The sequence below is a fragment of the Bos mutus genome, chromosome 2 (genome assembly GCF_027580195.1).
Source record: "Bos mutus isolate GX-2022 chromosome 2, NWIPB_WYAK_1.1, whole genome shotgun sequence".
Lineage (NCBI taxonomy): Eukaryota > Metazoa > Chordata > Mammalia > Artiodactyla > Bovidae > Bos > Bos mutus.
Genome location: NC_091618.1, coordinates 127,585,732 through 127,605,875, shown reverse-complemented (window position 1 = coordinate 127,605,875; position 20,144 = coordinate 127,585,732).

The following is a 20,144-nucleotide window of genomic DNA, read 5'->3' as shown; positions in this document are numbered from 1 at the left end:
GCCTAGCCTCCTCCATTAATTGTCCTGCTATTCTTGTCTTGGAGTTTCGATCTACAGGGAATGAATTTCCAATCACTGTATCTTGACCAGAGCCATCTGCCTCCTGCCTCAGAGAGTAGTGCAAGTAACACTGTGAAAACAAAATTGTCACTTTTATTCTCAAAATTCATACTGACCTACCTTGTGGAACATATAACAGATTTGGGAATAGAAACTAGGAACATTTCATGGAAAGATGGGCTCTATAAAGGATGGAAATGCTATGGACCTAACAGAAGCAGATATTAAGAAGACATGACAAGAATACACAGAAGAACTGTACAAAAAAGATCTTCACTACCCAGATAATCACAATGGTGTGATTACTCACCTAGAGCCAGACTTCTTGGAATGTGAACTCAAGTGGGCCTTAGGAAGCATCACTACGAACAAAGCTAGTGGAGGTGATGGAATTCCAGTTGAGCTATTCCAAATCCTGAAAGATGATGCTGTGAAAGTGCTGCACTCAATATGCCAGCACATTTGGAAAACTCAGCAGTGGCCACAGGACTGGAAAAGGTCAGTTTTCATTCCAATCCCAAAGAAAGGCAATGCCAAAGAATGCTCTAACTACCACACAACTGCACTCATCTTACACACTAGTAAAGTAATGCTCAAAATTCTCCAAGCCAAGCTTCAAAAGTACGTGAACCATGAACTACCAGATGTTCAAGCTGGTTTTAGAAAAGGCAGAGGAACCAGAGATCAAATTGCCAACATCTGCTGGATCATGGGAAAAGCAAGAGAGTTCCAGAAAAACATCTATTTCTGCTTTATTGACTATGCCAAAGCCTTTGACCTTGTGGATCACTGCAAACTGGAAAATTCTTTAAGAGATGGGAATACCAGACCACATGACCCACCTTATGGGAAATCTGTATGCAGGTCAGGAAGCAACAGTTAGAACTGGACATGGAAAAACAGACTGGTTCCAAATCGGGAAAGTAGCACATCAAAGCTGTATATTGTGACCCTTCTTATTTAACTTACATGCAGAGTACATCATGAGAAATGCTGCTGCTGCTAAGTCGCTTCAGTCGTGTCCGACTCTGTGCGACCTCATAGACGGTCAGCCCATCAGGCTCCACCGTCCCTGGGATTCTCCAGGCAAGAATACTGGAGTGGGTTGCCATTTCCTTTTCCAATGCATGAAAGTGAAACTGAAGTCGCTCAGTCGTGTCTGACTCTTAGCAGCCCCATGGACTGCAGCCCACCAGGTTCCTCCGTCCATGGGATTTTCCAGGCAAGAGTACTGGAGTGGGGTGCCATCACCTTCTCCAATGAGAAACGCTGAGCTGGATGAAACAGAAGCTGGAATCAAGATTTCTGGGAGGAATAGCAATAACCTCACATATGCAGTTGACACCACCCTTATGGCAGAAAGTGAAGAAGACTTAAAGAGCCTCTTGATGAAAGTGAAAGAGGAGAGTGAAAAAGCTGGCTTAAAGACCAACATTCAGAAAACTAAGATCATGGCATCCGGTCCCATCACTTTCTGGCAAATAGATAGGGAAACAGTGGAAATAGTGACAGACTTTAATTTTGGGGGCTCCAAAATCACTGCCAATGGTGACTGCAGCCATGAAATTAAAAGATGCTTGCTCCTTGGAAGGAAAGTTATGACCAACCTAGATAGCATATTCAAAGGCAGAGACATTACTTTGCCAACAAAGGTCCATCTAGTCAAGGCTATTTTTCCAGCAGTCATGTATGGATGTGAGAGTTGGACTCCAAAGAAAACTGAGAGCCAAAGAATTGATGCTTTTGAACTGTGATATTGGAGAAGACTCTTGAGAGTCCCTTGGACTGCAAAGAGATCCAACCAGTCCATCCTAAGGAAATCAGTCTTGAATATTCATTGGAAGGACTGATGTTGAGGCTGAAATTCCAATACTTTGGCCACCTGATGTGAAGAACTGACTCATTGGAAAAGACAATGATGTTGGGAAAGATTGAAGACAGGAGGAGACGGGGACGACAAGAGGATGAGATGTTTGGATGGCATCACCAACTCAATGGACATGAGTTTGAGTAAACTCTGGGAGTTGATGATTGACAAGGAGACCTGGCATGCTGCAGTTCATGGGATCGCAAAGAGTTGGACATGACTGAGTGACTAAACTGGAGTCAGGATAATTTCTGGAAGTTCAACATCAAGTTTTCTCTCTACTATCTCCTGTCTTCCTCTTAGAAATCATATTTCTTTCTGTTACAGAGCTGAATAGGTGCTCTTTGCTGATTCACTCAGTCTTGGAAGAGTCACTGGTTATTACTGGGGTAGCAGAGAACAGGCATTCAAGCTAAAACTCAGCAGTGTAAGCATATGTTTCTAAATTTCCTGTTACATAATCCTGTATAAGAGTCCCTCGGATACCTCCTATTCTTCTAATCAGTTCAAACTTCATATTTATGGTGTGACCTGTTTCCACCTTCACCCTCCATATTTTCTAGTATATTCCATTCTACTTAAGATAGTTCCCATCTGCCACATTCAAAAGTTGAGCTTAAAATGAGAGAAGTTATGGGTAAGAATAACAATGAAGTAGACTGATGGGGAAGATGGATGATTCAATTCCCATGTATCACACTGTGTGTCTAAGGTCAATTAAAGTAACTATGAAAGAATTATCTCTGTAAGTCCATATGCAAATCAAATACTATGAGAAACTATGAATATCACTATCTGCATAACTCTGTGCCTAATGATTAAAAATGCATTTGTTTCTTTTTGATTAGTATTATACAAGCATTAGGAAAAGAGTTAAGGTAAATAGCTTACATTTTTTAATGGAGTTTGATTTTCTTAATGTTAGTTAGCTCTTCCTGCTACCAATGTTACTAAGCATGACTCTATGGAGCCTTTCAGGGACAGACCCCTCCCCCATATACTCTGCTTTAGCTACTCTCTGAGGTGCCTAGATAATAGTATTTGATACATATTTCCTGAGTTTTTCAGATGCTAAACTCACCAGGAAACAGAAGAAATTAACTACTTGATCATCATGAGCATGTAGCCCCCAGACTTTCTGGAACCTAAGTATTGATCACCATCAACCAATCAGAACATTGTGTACCAGCTGAGCTGATGGGCTTCGCTGGTAGATCAGCTGGTAAAGAATCCACCTGCAATACAAGAAAACCTGGATCAATTCCTGGGTCAAGAAGATCTGCTGCAGAAGGGATAGGCTACCCACTCCAGTATTCTTGGGCTTCCCTGATGGCTCAGCTGGTAAACAATCTGCCTGCAGTGCAGTAGACCTGGGTTTGATCCCTGGGTTGGGAAGAATCCCTGGAGGAGGGAAAGGCTACTCACTCCAGTGTTCTGGCCTGAAGAATTCCATGGACTGGATAGTCCATGGGGTTGCTAAGAGTCAGACATGACTGAGTGACATTCACTTTTAGCTGAGCTGATCACAACCCTGGGATCATTCTTTAAACGTGTCTTTAAAAATGCTTTGCTGAAACCCTTCGGGGAATTTGGGATTTTGAGGGCATGGGCCACCTTTCGTGGACCTACAATAAAACTTTCTCTGCTTGAAACTCTAACATTTCCATATGTTTGTCTCAGCTATATGCCTGACACACAGACTTGAGTTTAGTAACCTCAATATGTGATAGAAATGTTATGCTGACAAGAAAATTATGGCTTGCATTAAGAATATACAAAATAATCTTATTAAATTTTAGATTAAATATTAAATTATTATGTAATAGCTATCAACAGTACCCAAGAAATAGAAAAAGGAGTACTATTTTTTCCATGTTTCTGTCTTTAAAATTATTTTTCTACTTTAATCTTTGAAGAGAGCCAAAAATGTAGTAGTCACTATTTAGTACAGCACCTCACTTTAATGATGAGAAACCGTGACTCCCCCTACCAGGTCTTACACAATATGGTACAGTTCAGTTTAGTCCCTCAGCTGCATCCAACTCTTTGCGATCCCATGGACTGTAACTCACAGGCTTCCCTGTCCATCAAGAACTCCCAAAGTTTACTCAAACTCATGCCCAAGGAGTCAGTGATGCCATCCAACCATCTTATTCTCTGTCGTCACCTTCTCCTCCCACCTTCAACCTTTCCCAGCAACAGGGTCTTTTCCAGTGAATCAGCTCTTCGCATCAGGTGGCCAAAGTATTGGAGTTTCAGCTTCAACATCAGTCCTTCCAAAGAATATTCAGGACTGATTTCCTTTAGGATGGACTGGTTGGATCTCCTTGCAATCCAAGGGACTCTCAAGAGTCTCCTCCAACACCACAGTTCAAAAGCATCAATTCTTTGGCACTCAGCTTTCTTTATAGTCCAACTCTCATATCCATACATGACTTCCGGAAAAATCACAGCCTTGACTAGATGGATCTTTGTTGGCAAAGTAATGTCTGTGCTTTTTAATGTGATGTCTAGGTTGGTCATAACTTTTCTCCAAGGAATAAGCGTTTTTTAGTTTCATGGCTGCAGTCATCATTGGCAGTGAATTTGGAGCCCCCCAAAATAGAGTCGCTCATTGTTTCCACTGTTTCTCCATCTGTTTGCCATGAAGTGATGAGACCAGATGCCATGATCTTAGTTTTCTGAATGTTGCACTTTAAGCCAACTTTTTCATTCTCCTCTTTCACTTTCATCAAGAGGCTCTTTAAGTCTTCTTCACTTTCTGCCATAAGGGTGGTGTCATCTGCATATGTGAGGTTATTGGCATTTCTCCCAGCAATCTTGATTCCAGCTTATGTTTCATCCAGCCCAGCGTTTCTCAGGATGTACTCTGCATATAAGTTTAATAATCAGGGTGACAATATACAGCCTTGACGTACTCCTTTTTCTATTTGGAACCAGTCTGCTGTTCTATATCCAGTTCTAACTGTTGCTTCCTGACCTGTATACAGGTTCCTCAAGAGGCAGGTCAGGTGGTCTGGTATTCCCATCTCTTTCAGAATTTTCCACAGTTTATTGTGATCCACACAATCAAAGGCTTTGGGATAGTCAATAAAGTAGAAATAGATGTTTTTTCTGGAACTCTTGCTTTTACAATGATCAAGCAGATGTTGGCAATTTGATCTCTGTTTCCTCTGCCTTTTTAAATTCAGCTTGAACACATGGAAGTTCACAGTTCACGTACTTTTGAAGCCTGGCTTGGAGAATTTTGAGCATTACTTTACTAGCATGTGAGATGACTGAAATTGTGCAGTAGTCTGAGCATCTTGGCATTGCCCTTCTTTTGGATTGGAATGAAAACTGACCTTTTACATTCCTGTTGCTACTGCTGAATTTTCCAAATTGGCCTGATGCTGTTAAGAGCAATATTACATAGGAACCTGTAATGTTAGGTCCATGAATCAAGGCAAATTGGTAGTGGTCAAACAGGAGATGGCAAGAGTGAACATCGACATTCTAGGAATCAGTGAAATGAAATGTACTGCAATGGGTGAATTTAACTCAGATGACCATTATATCTACTACTGTGGGCAGGAATCCCTTAGAAGAAATGGAGTAGCCATCATAGTCAACAAAAGAGTCCAAAATGCAGTACTTGGATCCAATCTCAAAAATGACAGATAATCTCTGTACATTTCCAAGGCAAACCATTCAATATCACGGTAATCCAATTCTATGCCCTGACCAGTAATGCTGAGGAAGCTGAAGTTAAATGGTTCTATGAAGACATACAAGACCTGTTAGAACTAACACCCAAAAAAGATGTCCTTTTCATTATAGGGGATGCAAAAGTAGGAAGTCAAGAAACACCTTGGGTAACAGGCAAATTTACCTTGGAATACAGAATGAAGCAGGGAAAGGCTAATAGAGTTTTGCCAAGAGAACACACTAGTGATAGCAACACTCTCTTCCAAAAACCCAAGAAAAGACTCTACACATGGACATCACCAGATGGTCAACATTGAAATCAGATTGATTTTATTCTTTGCAGCTAAATATGGAGAAGTTCTATACAGTCAGCCAAAACGAGATGGGGAGCAAACTGTGGCTCAGATCATGAGCTCCATATTGTCAAATTCAGACTTAAATTGAAGAAAGTAGTGCAAACCACTGAACCATTCAGGTACGACCTAAGTCAAACCCCAAATGATTATACAGTGGGAGTGAGAAATAGATCAGAGTGTCTGATGAACTATGGACAGAGATTCCTAGCATTGTACAGGAGACACGGATCAAGACCATCCACAAGAAAAAGAAATGCAAAAAAGCAAAATGGCTATCTGAGGAAGCCTTACAAATAGCTGTGAAAAAAAGAGAATCAAAAAGCAAAGGAGAAAAGGAAAGATATACCCATTTGAATGCAGAGTTCCAAAGAATAGCAAGGAGAGATAAGAAAGCCTTCCTCAGTGATCAGTGGAAAGGAATAAAGGAAAACAATAGAATGGGAAAGACTAGAGATCTCTTCAAGAAAATCAGAGATACCAAGGGAATATTTCATGCAAAGATGGGCACAATAAAGGACAGCAATTGTATGGACCTAAGAGAAGCAGAAGATATTAAGAAGTGGCAAGAATACACAGACGAACTGCACAAAAAAAGATCTTCACGACCCAGATAATCACGATGGTGTGATCACTTACCTAGAGCCAGCATCCTAGAATGTGAAGTCAAGTGGGCCTTAGAAAGCATCACTACGAACAAAGCTAGTGGAGGTGATGGAATTCCAGTTGAGCTATTTCAAATCCTAAAAGATGGTGATGTGAAAGTGCTGCACTGAATATGCCAGCAAACAGCATTTTATAGACATTCTAAAAAGACCTCAAATGTCTGTGTAATTGCCTAATTTATGTGCATTTAAAAAAGATTAATGTTTTGTTTTGTTTTGTTGTTGTTGTTCAAACTCATTATAAAATCTTTACTGCTAAGAATTTTATTTATAAAAAATCTTTATATAATATTCTGAAGGGCCTTTATGTTTAGGTTTTTGAGTTTGGTCCACTTCTTAGTGATAACGGTAATTGACTAATAAAATTTTAAGTGCTCTTAAAACATTTTAAAGCGTTTCAGGATTATCATCCCAAATATGACAATTTACCTATGACAAGCCAGCTCCATCATGAGATAATCTGATAATGGCTATAACAGTACTTTTGACCAAAATTTTGCTCCTGGATAAGAGTGACTGCTTCTAACTTCCTTATTTATTTTACAAAAAGTCAATTTAATTGTCATAATGACCTCAAAGAAATTTGAAGTCACAGATTTCCCTCAAAATATAAAAAATAAAACATGTACCCACCTTCTCAATGATCAAATCAGACTCAATATTATTTCTCATTAATTTGGAATTAATATAATTTATATTTAATGAAGAGATATTTTAGTGTATCTTAGTGTTAATTATTCCTGATAAGAATTCTGATTACCTAAGTAACTAAAAACATTATAGATATAGTCTTGACTATTCTATGGAACTCACATCTTGTAAAAAAGAGTCTGATTGTAATTAATTTTCATTGATTTGGAAAGACTAAGTATTCAATTCTAATCTCTTCTCAAATAGATACTTAATGACAAGCTTGGTGCTATGGAGTGAACAAGCTCATTACTCTTTCGATTATACCATATATCTGTGTCATATATCATAGTTGGAGGCCTCCATGGAGGCCAGGCTGTCTGGAAAAATATTACGAGGATATTCCATGACATAGTTGGCATTCACTGAATTTCTCTATTACTCATAACAAAGTAACTAACATAACAAGAGTTACTGTTTTTGTATATGAAAACCTGACGGGCTAGTCATCTGAATCACTTTTTCAATTCAATTCAATTTCAATTTTTTTAACTTTTTATTTTATTGGGAGTATAGTTTATTAACAAAGTTGTGTTAGTTACAGGTATACATCAAAGTGTTTCAGTCATACATATATACATGTATTTATTCTTTTTTAAAGTCAAGTATATCTTACTTGACAATTAACTTGACAAGTAAGAACGTGGAAGTTTAGACAGTTTGCTGATCTTGGCTCGATAAAGGACAGAAATGGTATGGACCTAACAGAAGCAGAAGATATTAAGAAGAGATGGCAAGAATACACAGAAGAACTGTACAAAAAAGATCTTCACGACCCAGATAATCACGATGGTGTGATCACTGACCTAGAGCCAGACATACTGGAATGTGAAGTCAAGTGGGCCTTAGGAAGCATCACTACGAATAAAGCTAGTGGAGGTGATGGAATTCCAGTTGAGCTATTCCAAATCCTGAAAGATGATGCTGTGAAAGTGCTGCTCTCAATATGCCAGCACATTTGGAAAACTCAGCAGTGGCCACAGGACTGGAAAAGGTCAGTTTTCATTCCAATCCCAAAGAAAGGCAATGCCAAAGAATGCTCAAACTACCGCACAATTGCACTCATCTCACATGCTAGTAAAGTAATGCTCAAAATTCTCCAAGCCAGGCTTCAGCAATATGTGAACCGTGAACTTCCTGATGTTCAAGCTGGTTTTAGAAAAGGCAGAGGAACCAGAGAGCAAATTGCCAACATACAATGGATCATGGAAAAAGCAAGAGAGTTCCAGAAAAACATCTATTTCTGCTTTATTGACTATGCCAAAGCCTTTGACTGTGTGGATCACAATAAACTGCGGAAAATTCTGAAAGAGATGGGAATACCAGACCACCTAATCTGCCTCTTGAGAAATTTGTATGCAGGTCAGGAAGCAACAGTTAGAACTGGACATGGAACAACAGACTGGTTCCAAATAGGAAAAGGAGTTCATCAAGGCTGTATATTGTCACCCTGTTTATTTAACTTATATGCAGAGTACATCATGAGAAATGCTGGACTGGAAGAAACACAAGCTGGGATCAAGATTGCCGGGAGAAATATCAATAACCTCAGATATGCAGATGACACCACCCTTATGGCAGAAAGTGAAGAGGAACTAAAAAGCCTCTTGATGAAAGTGAAAGTGGAGAGTGACAAAGTTGGCTTAAAGCTCAACATTCAGAAAACGAAGATCATGGCATCCGGTCCCATCACTTCATGGGAAATAGATGGGAAACAGTGGAAACAGTGTCAGACTTTATTTTTTGGGGCTCCAAAATCACTGCAGATGGTGACTGCAGCCATGAAATTAAAAGACGCTTACTCCTTGGAAGGAAAGTTATGACCAACCTAGATAGCATATTCAAAAGCAGAGACATTACTTTGTCAACAATGGTCCATCTATTCAAGGCTATGGTTTTTCCAGTGGTAATGTATAGATGTGAGAGTTGGACTGTAAAGAAGGCTGAGCACTGAAGAATTGATGCTTTTGAACTGTGATGTTGGAGAAGACTCTTGAGAGTCCCTTGGACTGCAAGGAGATCCAACCAGTCCATTCTGAAGGAGATCAGCCCTGGGATTTCTTTGGAAGGAATGATGCTGAGGCTAAAACTCCAGTACTTTGGCCACCTCATGCGAAGAGTTGACTCATTGGAAAAGACTCTGATGCTGTGAGGGATTGGGGGCAAGAGAAGAAGGGGACGACAGAGGATGAGATGGCTGGATGGCATCACTGACTCAATGGACGTGAGTCTCAATGAACTCCGGGAATTGGTGATGGACAGGGAGGCCTGGCGTGCTGCGATTCATGGGGTCACAAGAGTCAGACACGACTGAGTGACTGATCTGATCTGATGTGATCTGAAAATATATGGATGAAGATGAATTATTTAAAGTGTCATAAGTAACATTAGGGGGTACATAAGTGAATAGGGCATGATCCCTAGAATCATAATAGTAGAAGTCAAATAGGGAAGCTGGATAGCTACATAATTTTTTAGAAGTAGTTTCCAATAGCATACAATGAAAACGGTAAGTGTTCAGAAAGAGGCAAGGCAGGTAAAGGGAAAAAATATATATATATACAAAATGGGGACCCTTAAGTATATTTGATGGAATTGGAGGATTTTATCAGATATAGACATAGTATCAGGATCTTAGAGTTTAAAGAAATCTTCGTTGTCTAAATCACATTCCTAGTCAACACCACAACCCTACTCACTCATGGCTTTTGGAATCTTTTAAAGAAAGTTTGTTAAAACTCTATGTATAGTAGATTTATCTCAAGTCACTATCTCAAAGTATTTGATTTTACCGTGACTGTTCTGTTTGCACTACCTCCAACACATAGTCCGTTCTCTTTGCAATGTTTACTCACTTCTTTAAAAAAAAAAATTGAGATGAATTATATTGTTAAATTTTCAATTTCAATGATTCTAATTCATCCTTATGCACGTTTTCTAGATTAATTATTTAAGTGTGGAAGACAGCTTAAGTTTAACTTGTTCATCAGTAAGATATATAGATATATTTCAATATATTCACTTTGATCTATAGTGACTCAGTAATACATCACTAAGATCAGAAAGGAGCAAGTCTTGGCACAGCTTGAATTTCCTTTCTTGAATTGTATACTTTACCAATCTTCTTTTAAAGATTTGTTTCAATATTGAAAAGATTTAATGATTCATGTAAATAGTGGAAATATTTACATTAATATTTGATCCAGATACTTAGTACATAATGCTCACTAATACTTGTACTTTGTTTCACAATTAACTCTTAAATTTATACAGCCAATATACAAAACTTAGAAATCTGACCTTTTGTCAGAAGATTAAATATTGGTTACTAACCTAATTAAATCCATCATAATAATTTAAATAACAAGTGTATATTTATATGACTGACATATTTAAACACTTCCCACATATAAAATAGCAAAAATAGATACCTAGAGTAAATATACATTCCCTGTTCCAGTGGACCACTTTTTGTCAGAACTCTCCACCATGACCTGTCCATCTTGGGTGGCCCTACATGGCATGGCTCATAGCTTCATTGAGGTAGACAGGGCTGTGATCCATGTGATCAGATTGATTAGTTTTCTGTGATTGTGGTTTTCAGCTTTCCTGCCCTCTGATGGAGAAGGATGGGAGGCTTATGGGAGCTTCCTGATGGAATAGACTGACTGAGGGGGAAATTGGGTCTTGTTTTGGTGGGCAGGGCCATGCACTATAAATCTTCAATCCAATTTTCTGTTGATGGGTGCAGCTGTGTTCCCTCCCTATTATTTACCTGGGGCCAAACTATGGTGGAGGTAATGAAGATAATGGCAACCTCCTCCTGGGTTCTGGTGCACACAAGGTTCTGTTTGTGCCCTCCAAGAGTCTGTTTCCCCAGTCCTATGTAAGGTCTCACAGCTCTATGACGGGGTTAATGGCAATCTCTTCCAAGAGGGCTTACGCCATACCCAGGTCTGCTGCACCCAGAGCTCCTGCCCCTGTGTCAGTTCACTGCTGATCCTAACCCTACAGGGGTCACTCAAACACAGTTCTGTCTCAGCCTCAGTGGGGTCTCTGGGTCCTGGTGTACACAAGGTTTGTTTGAGCCCTCTGAGTGTCTTTGGTGGGTATCAGGTTTGATTCTAAACATGATTTTGCCCCATTACCATCTTGCTAGGGCTTCTGCTCTTGGATATGGGGTGTCTCCTCACATTTGCTCCAGCACTGTGTAGCCTTGGAAAGGTCAGTTTTCATTCCAATCCCAAAGAAAGGCAATGCCAAAGAATGCTCAAACGACTGCACAATTGCAGTCATTTCACATGCTTGTAAAGTAATGCTAAAAATTCTCCAAGCCAGGCTTTAACAAAACATGAACCATGAACTTCCAGATGTTCAAGCTGAATTTAGAAAAGGCAGAAGAACCAGAAATCAAATTGCCAACATCCATGTGATCATCAAAAATGCAAGAAAGTTCCAGAAAAACATCTACTTCTGCTTTATTGACTATGCCAAAGCCTTTGACTGTGTGGATCACAGTAAACTGTGGGAAATTCTGAAAGAGATGGGAATACCAGACCACCTGACCTGCCTCTTGAGAAATCTGTAATGCAGGTCAGGAAGCAACAGTTAGAACTGGATAAGGAACAACAGATTGGTTCCAAATCAGGAAAGGAGTACAACAAGGCTGTATATTGTCACCCTGCTTATTTAACTTATATGCAGAGTACATCATAAGAAATTCTGGACTGGATGAAGCACAAGCTGGAATCAAGATTGCTGGGAGAAATATCAATAACCTCACACATGCAAATGATACCATCCTTATGGCAGAAAGCAAAGAGCTAAAGAGCCTCTTGATGAAAGTGAAAGAGCAGAGTGAAAAAGTTGGCTTAAAGTGCAACATTCAGAAAACTAAGATCGTGGCATCTGGTCCCATCACTTCATGGCAAATAGATGGAGAAACAGTGACAGACTTTAATTTTGGGGGCTCCAAAATCACTGCTGATGGTGACTGCAGCCATGAAATTAAAAGACGCTTGCTCCTTGGAAGAAAAGTTATGATTAACCTAGACAGCATATTAACCTAGACAGCAGAGTCATTACTTTGCCAACAAAGGTCTGTCTAGACAAGGATATAGTTTTTCCAGTAGTCATGTATGAATATGACGGTTGGACAATAATGAAAGCTGAATGATGAAGAATTGATGCTTTTGAACTGTGGTGTTGGAGAAGACTCTTGAGAGTCCCTTGGACTGCAAGGAGATCCAGCCAGTCCATTCTAAAGGAAATCAGTCCTGAATACTCATTGGAAGGACTGATGTTGAAGCTGAAACTCCAATATTTTGGCCACCTGATGCAAAGAGCTGACTCATTGGAAAAGAACCTGATGCTGGGAAAGATTGAAGATAGGAGGAGAAGGGGACGGCAGAGGATGAGATGGTTGGATGGCATCACTGACTCAACGGACATGAGTTTGAGTAAACTCCAGGAGTTGGTGATGGACAGGAAGGCTTGGAGTGCTGCAGTCCATGAGGTCACAGAGTTGGACATGATTGAGCGATGTAACTGAACTGAACTGAACAAAACTATAGTGGAAATTTTAATGCTATCAGTAATATTCATTCATTTTACTTAGTTACTAGAGATTTGTTTTATACATTCTAAACAGTAATTTTTATTTTGACCAACCAGACTGAAAGTAAAGTAGAACACTGTCACTATTAATATAAGTTTAAAGTTTGGAATTTTGACCAATCATTATTTTTGTGAATGAATCAAACTTGAGCTGTAAATCATCAAGTTAATCCTATTTTTGCTGACAAAGAAAATTTTAATGTAGTTGCCCAGGGAGTGAAGAGAATTTCAAAAGTTAGGGGGCAAATACTAAAGAGTGGGTTTCCAACAAAGGAGGAATATGATCTGATTTCTGTTTTAAGAGATTGATCCTAGTTGCTGGGTGCTGAAACCAAAAAAAAAAAAAAAAGAGAGAATTATTTCACTTATAAAAGAGTAAGTGTAGCAATGGGATAAACCACACAAGACCCACAAAGACTGCATCATAGGAAGGCAGGAGGAGAAGGGGACGACAGAGGATGAGATGGCTGGATGGCATCACCAACTCGATGGACATGAGTTTGAGTGAACTCCAGGAGTTGGTGATGGACAGGGAGGCCTGGTGTGCTGCAATTCATGGGGTCACAAATAGTTGGATACGACTGAGAGACTAAGCTGAACTGAACTGAGCCTTATACTAATCCATGTAGTGTTACAGTGAATGCCACAGCCCTTGGATACTTTTGACCAGTATCTGTGGGTTAGAATCTGAGACCTGAGAGTTCTAAATTAAAAAGTACATATATGTATAATTTGGTTAGTTTCTTATTTCATGTGAACTCATTTTATATTTCCCTTTCAAGCTGATGTGGCCTGTAAGGTATGGATCTCTGACTTGCATTTGTGAACCACAGATCTAAAACTGGGACCTTTTATATATAGAGACAGAGAGCAGATATTTTGGGCTTGCTGGACAAATATAGCTTCTGTTGCAACTATTCAGCTTTGCTATGGAAGTGAAAAATTAGCCACAGATACCACATAAATGAATGAGTATAGCTATGTTTCAATAAAACTTATAAAAACAAGAAGCAAGCTGAATTTGGCCAACTGACTAGTTTGTTGACTGCTTCTCTAAAGTACATATTTTGTGTCTCTATTTTTCTTTCTTAAAAAAAGTGGATAATTATTATGTCTCACTGTTCAGGTCTTATAAATTTTACATATCCTCGCTATATAAATTGATAGATGAAAATTAGAAAAGTGTACTCTAAATTATTATGATTGCTGTGTGAAAATACCTGAATAGACACATCAAGGAGCTACAGAAAACAGGACTTTATCAACTTACAATTGTTATTGATAGTCAAGGAAAATCAATTGCTTATCAGAATGTTTTGTTACATTTTAAAATGTGTCTTTTTGCTTTACAAACATTTTTAAAGATTAAAATTTCAGATTGCAGTAAAAAATATTATTTTCAAATGTATATTTCAAAAGAACAGATTAGCTCTTCTAATAAGAAAATTAGTTTCTAGTCAAGAAAGTAATATGTGTTTATAGTAAAATTTAAGGACACATTTGTAATTGATAAACAAATATTTTCAATGGATTTTTTTTAAAGGATGATTGGCTCATTTATTTTTCACGTCAATGATGGAAAATCTGACATAAAGATATAAATCCATTTCCCTAGGACTTAGAAAAAAGGACAAAATCTTGATTCTTAAACTCACAGACATTTAAATTGGAGAATTCTATCCTTTCATTTTATTTTACTTTATTTTTTTTTCTGAAATTGTTGCTTATATTTTGCTGCTGCTGCTGCTAAGTTGCTTCAGTCGTGTCCGACTCTGTGCGACCCCATTTCCTTCTCCAATGCAAGAAAGTGAAAAGTGAAAGTGAAGTCGCTCAGTCGTGTCCGACTCTCCGTGACCCCATGGACTGCAGCCCACCAGGCTCCGCCATCCATGGGATTTTCCAGGCAAGAGTACTGGAGTGGGGTGCCATCGCTTATATTTTAGGGAACTACAAACCCAAATCTTCAAAGGGTACAAATTATATTAACTTTAGAAACAAAAACAAGTAAATCTAAATACAGCCATTTAAGGAGCACCAAAATCATTTAAAGAAAAATTCAGAAGTTGTTTCAAGAACTGTTCCAAGCTGTTCTTCCATAATTGGTTCCTACCAACACCCTTAGGTGATGGCAAAATTCAAATATTTCATGAATATAGTCCTTTTCTATCTCTTAATTTTGTTTTTCTTTTTCAGAAACTTCTAATAGATAAAACATGAGAAGATCTTTCTAATTTCTGTGTATGTGTGCTCAGTAGCTCGGTTGTATCCAACTCCTTGTGACCATATGGACTGCAGTGCGCCAGCTTCTCGGTTCATGGACTTTTCCAAGCAAGGATACTGAAGTGGGTTGCCATTAACTACCCAAGGGAATCTTCCCTACCAGGAGATCAAACCAACATCTCTTGCATCTCCTGCATTGGCAGGCAGATTCTTCACCACTGCACTATCTGGGAAGCCTATTTCTCTTTCTATCGTTGCCTTTGTACATTTCCTTCACTAAAATTCCATTCATCCATGGTGAGCTAGGTCAACAATTTACTATGACTCTTTTGATCTCTTTTTATATATTTGCATAGACATGCATGCTCATATACCTACATTTTATATAAATCATACCGTATTGTGTCATGGTCTGTGATAAACTCATTTATGTTAATAGGCGCTTAAGGTTTTTGCATTTCAGTTAGTGAAAAGAGATTTGGTAAGAAAAAAAATATCTACCTATCTAGCTGGAGAAAAAAATATTAATCTTATAACACAAATTTCTGAACTTTAATTTTAGTTTTAATGTTTTTATTTTTATGTTGTGGTTAGTTTTCTTAGAATTTCTAGGAAGATATTAATAATTTGAAAAAATGTCAGTTTATTTAGTACTGGTATTCTCTTGCCATTGTCTATTATCTCATTCATTTTTTAATAATCTCATTGTAGTGCCTAGAACTTGTATTATAACTTTTTTGTTGTTTTTCAGTCACCAAGTCATGCCCAACTCTTCGAGACCCCATGGACTGCAGCAGGCCAGGCTATGTCCTGCACCATCTCCCAGAGTTGGCCCAAGTTCATGTCCATTACATTGGTGATGCCATCCAACCATCTCATCCTCTATCTCCCTCTTCTCCTTTTGCCTTCAATCTTTCCCAGCAGGAGGCCAAAGTATTGGAACCTCAGCTTCAGCATCAGTCCTTCCAATGAGTATTCAGGGCTGATTTTCTTTAAGATTGACTGGTTTGATTTCCTTGATATCCAAGGGACTCTCAAGCATCTTCTCCAGCACCACAGTTTGAAAGCATCACTTCTTCAGCACTCTGCCTTCTTTACGGTCTAGCTTTCACAGCCATGTGTGACTACTGGAAAGACCATAGCCTTGACTATATGGACCTTTGTTGGCAAAGTGATGCCTTTGCTTTTTAACATACTGTCTAGGTTTGTCATAGCTTTCCTGCTAAGAAACAATCATCTTCTAATTTCATCCTGCAGTCACCACCCACAGTGATTTCAGAACCAAGAAGAGGAAATCTGTCACTACTTCCACTTTTTCCCCTTCTATTTGCCATGAAATGATGAGACTGGCTGCCATGATCTTAGTTTTATTTATTTATTTTTAATCCTGAGGTTTAAGCCGGCTTTTTCACTCTCCTCCTTCACCCTCATCAAGAGGTTCTTTAGTTCCTCTTTGCTTTCTGCCATGAGCGTGGTATCATCTTTATATCTGAGGTTGTTGATATTTCTCCCGGCAATCTTGATTCCAGCTTGTAAATCATCCAGCCCAGGATATCACACGATAGGCTCTGCATATCAGTTAAATAAACAGGGTGACAATAAACAGCCTTGTCATACTCCTTTCTCCATTCTGAACCAGTCAGTTGTTCCATACATTGTTCTTACTCTTGCTTCTTGACTGGCATGCAGGTTTCTCAGGAGACAGGTTAAGATGGTCTGGTATTCCCATGTCTATTAGAGTTTTCCACAGTTTGTTATAATCCACACAGTCAAAGGCTTTAGCATAGTCAATGAAACAGAGGTAGAAGTTTTTCTGGAATTCTTTTACTTTGTCTATGATCCAGTGAATTTGATCTTCACATGCATAATTTTAAATACAGGCTATATTAAGGACACCAGACATGCTGGATTAAGGGTCTATGCTACTCCAGTATGAACTCATCTAGCATCTGCAGAGACCCTATTATAATACCAAAGTTCACATTCATAAGTACTGAGGCTTAAAAATTTAACATATCTGGGGGGACACTGAACATATTTGTTCAATCCATAACACCTCTTATTAATGTTCTTTTCACTTTTTTTTTTACCAATTTTTTCATTTAATGTGCAAATGATTTTGCAGCCAAATAACCATATTGTCTGTAAAAAGTAATGTTTTACCTCTGTATTTTTTCCTTTGTAATTTTTTCATCAAATTGACTAGCATTATAAAAACTTTATTTTTATGGTGATGGTACATATTCAATCTGCTTTTCTATTTTTGATATGACTTTTAAGTTATCTTTCTTAATTAGTAAAATACCATAAAATTAGATATATATTTGCAAAATCAAAGAAAAATAGTAATCTGTTAAATGAATAGGACGTTCAGTACTGTTCATGCTGCTTGTTTAATTATGGATCACTTAGTCACAAAATTTCATTATAATGGAGATACTTCTAACTTAGAGAGAGATGAAATAACTTGCCCCAAATGAGCTCAGTGACAAAATGTTGAAGCTTGGATTTCAACTTTGACCCCAACTATTGTGCTATTCTAAAGGAACACTTCACATCCTTCAGTATTTTGTTTATATTGCATGTATCTAAATTTAGGATAATGGCAAAGTAAAGTAAATACTTCTGTAAAAAGTAGCTATAACTTGAGAAGGCCTTGAAACTTTGCCTGGCTTCTCCAGTCTTTGCAGATGTAATACCCATCTTTTTGACATTTTGGCATAGCTCTATTTACTTAGTGGTCCCTATAACTTCTTCCTCAGATCAGATCAGATCAGTCACTCAGTTGTGTCCGACTCTTTGCGACCCCATGAATCGCACGCAGCACGCCAGGCTTCTCTGTCCATCACCAACTCCCGGAGTTCACCCAGACTCACGTCCATCGAGTCCGTGATGCCATCCAGCCATCTCATCCTCTGACGTCCCCTTCTCCTCTTGCCCCCAATCCCTCCCAGCATCAGAGTCTTTTCCAATGAGTCAACTCTTCACATGAGGTGGCCAAAGTACTGGAGTTTCAGCTTTAGCATCATTCCTTCCAAAAAAATTCCAGGACTGATCTCCTTCAGAATGGACTGGTTGGATGTCCTTGCAGTCCAAAGGACTCTCAAGAGTCTTCTCCAACACCACAGTTCAAAAGCATCAATTCTTCAGCACTCAGCCTTCTTCACAGTCCAACTCTCACATCCATACATGACCACAGGAAAAACCATAGCCTTGACTAGATGAACCTTTGTTGGCAAAGTAATGTCTCTGCTTTTGAATATGCTATGTAGGTTGGTCATAACTTTCCTTCCAAGGAGTAAGCGTCTTAAACATCAATTATTGTTAAAGGTGTTGACCCGAAACAATCAGTCTGCCGGATACTTTTCCAGCAAAGATGGATTTATTCAGGATTAGCACGAACTTGCAATTCAGAGTCTGCAACCATATGTCCCCAGCCAGCAAAGGAAGAGCACTTCTGTGAAGGAGAAAGGGAAGTTGGGAAGGCTATAGTAAACCAAGAGTCCGTGGTTTGTCATTAGCTGAGTTCTTGTCAGGAAAGAGGAGTCTATTCCTCCTGTTTGGCCCTGTTATTTTTACAGGACATGAGAGCTCCCCCTTCCGATCTCCCAACTCTAATTAACTGAGATTTCTGTTTACTAATTTTTTACAAAGGAAAAAAGAAAAGCTGAAGAATGATTCTGTTCTGTTTCCAAGAACTACCTTATTCCCCACTTAATCTAAGCAGACATTCCCCTTTTATGACTGTGGCTTGTTCCACATTTGAGTAGCTGATGAATTTTGAAAGGACTTTAAGAGTGAAATTTCTCCAAACTTATGGTTACTACAGAGGATACATGGGTGGGGAGCAGGGTAAATTAGGAGGCTAGGATTAACATATACACAATATTATGTATAAAAAGATAAACAGCAAGGACCTACTGTATACCATAGGGGACTATTCTTAATATTTTTATAATAATCTATAAGGAAAATAATTTGAAAATCAATATATTGGGCTTTCCTGGTGGCTCAGGTGGTAAAGAATCTGTCTGCAATTCAGGAGATCCAGGCTAAATCCTTGGGTTGGGAAGATACCTTGGGGAAGGGAATGGCAGCCTGCTCCTGTATTCTTGCCTGGAGAAGTCCATGGTCAGAGGAGCCTGGCAGGCTGTTGTCCACAGAGGTCACAAAAAGTTGGACACGACTGAGCGACTAACAGAGATATATAACTGAATAGCACTGGTGTACACCTAAAACTTATACAACACTGTAAATCAACTATAGCTCAAATTTTTTTTTTTTAAGTGGAGCTTCTGTGAGAATTACTGTCTGATCTCACATCACTTTTAGAATCCTGGCTTCTTCATTTTAAAAGGAAGACAACTAATATTATGCTACAGGGTAATTTTGATGATCAAACAAGGTAAAATATATGAAACTTAATGAAAAGCATATAAATATGTCAGTACACTTGTCACTAAATACACTACAGTTTTAAAAGTCACTTTATTTAAGTCAATATTAAGAGGTAATAATTCTGTCATTTGTTTAGCATGCTGGAACATTTTCCATGTCTTTCTTTAGTTAAAAAAATCAGTAATGTTTTTATTTCAACTTAGATCATTATAATGACTAACTTGCATAGACTAGTGATTAAAAAAGGGGGGATTTGTACCTAATTAATTTACTACTCAAAATTAATTTTGTTCTTGCTAATTTTTTCCTTGCTCTTATGGTACCATTACATTTATATTATTGCATTTTCCACACAAGAGAGATGGTGAAATTCCTCTCGGGCCTAGTATGACAGTGATACAAACATGGTATTCATCAAACTGAGTTTCTCAAGAGACACTAAAAATTGATGATTACATGGCAAAGTTTGTGACACCCTAGAGTATACATATTGGAAGAGGAGATTCATTTGGAACTTTACAGAGGAGGTCTGAAATCACATCACTTGGGAAACTGATACTCATCATTAATTAATGGGGTGAAATCTTC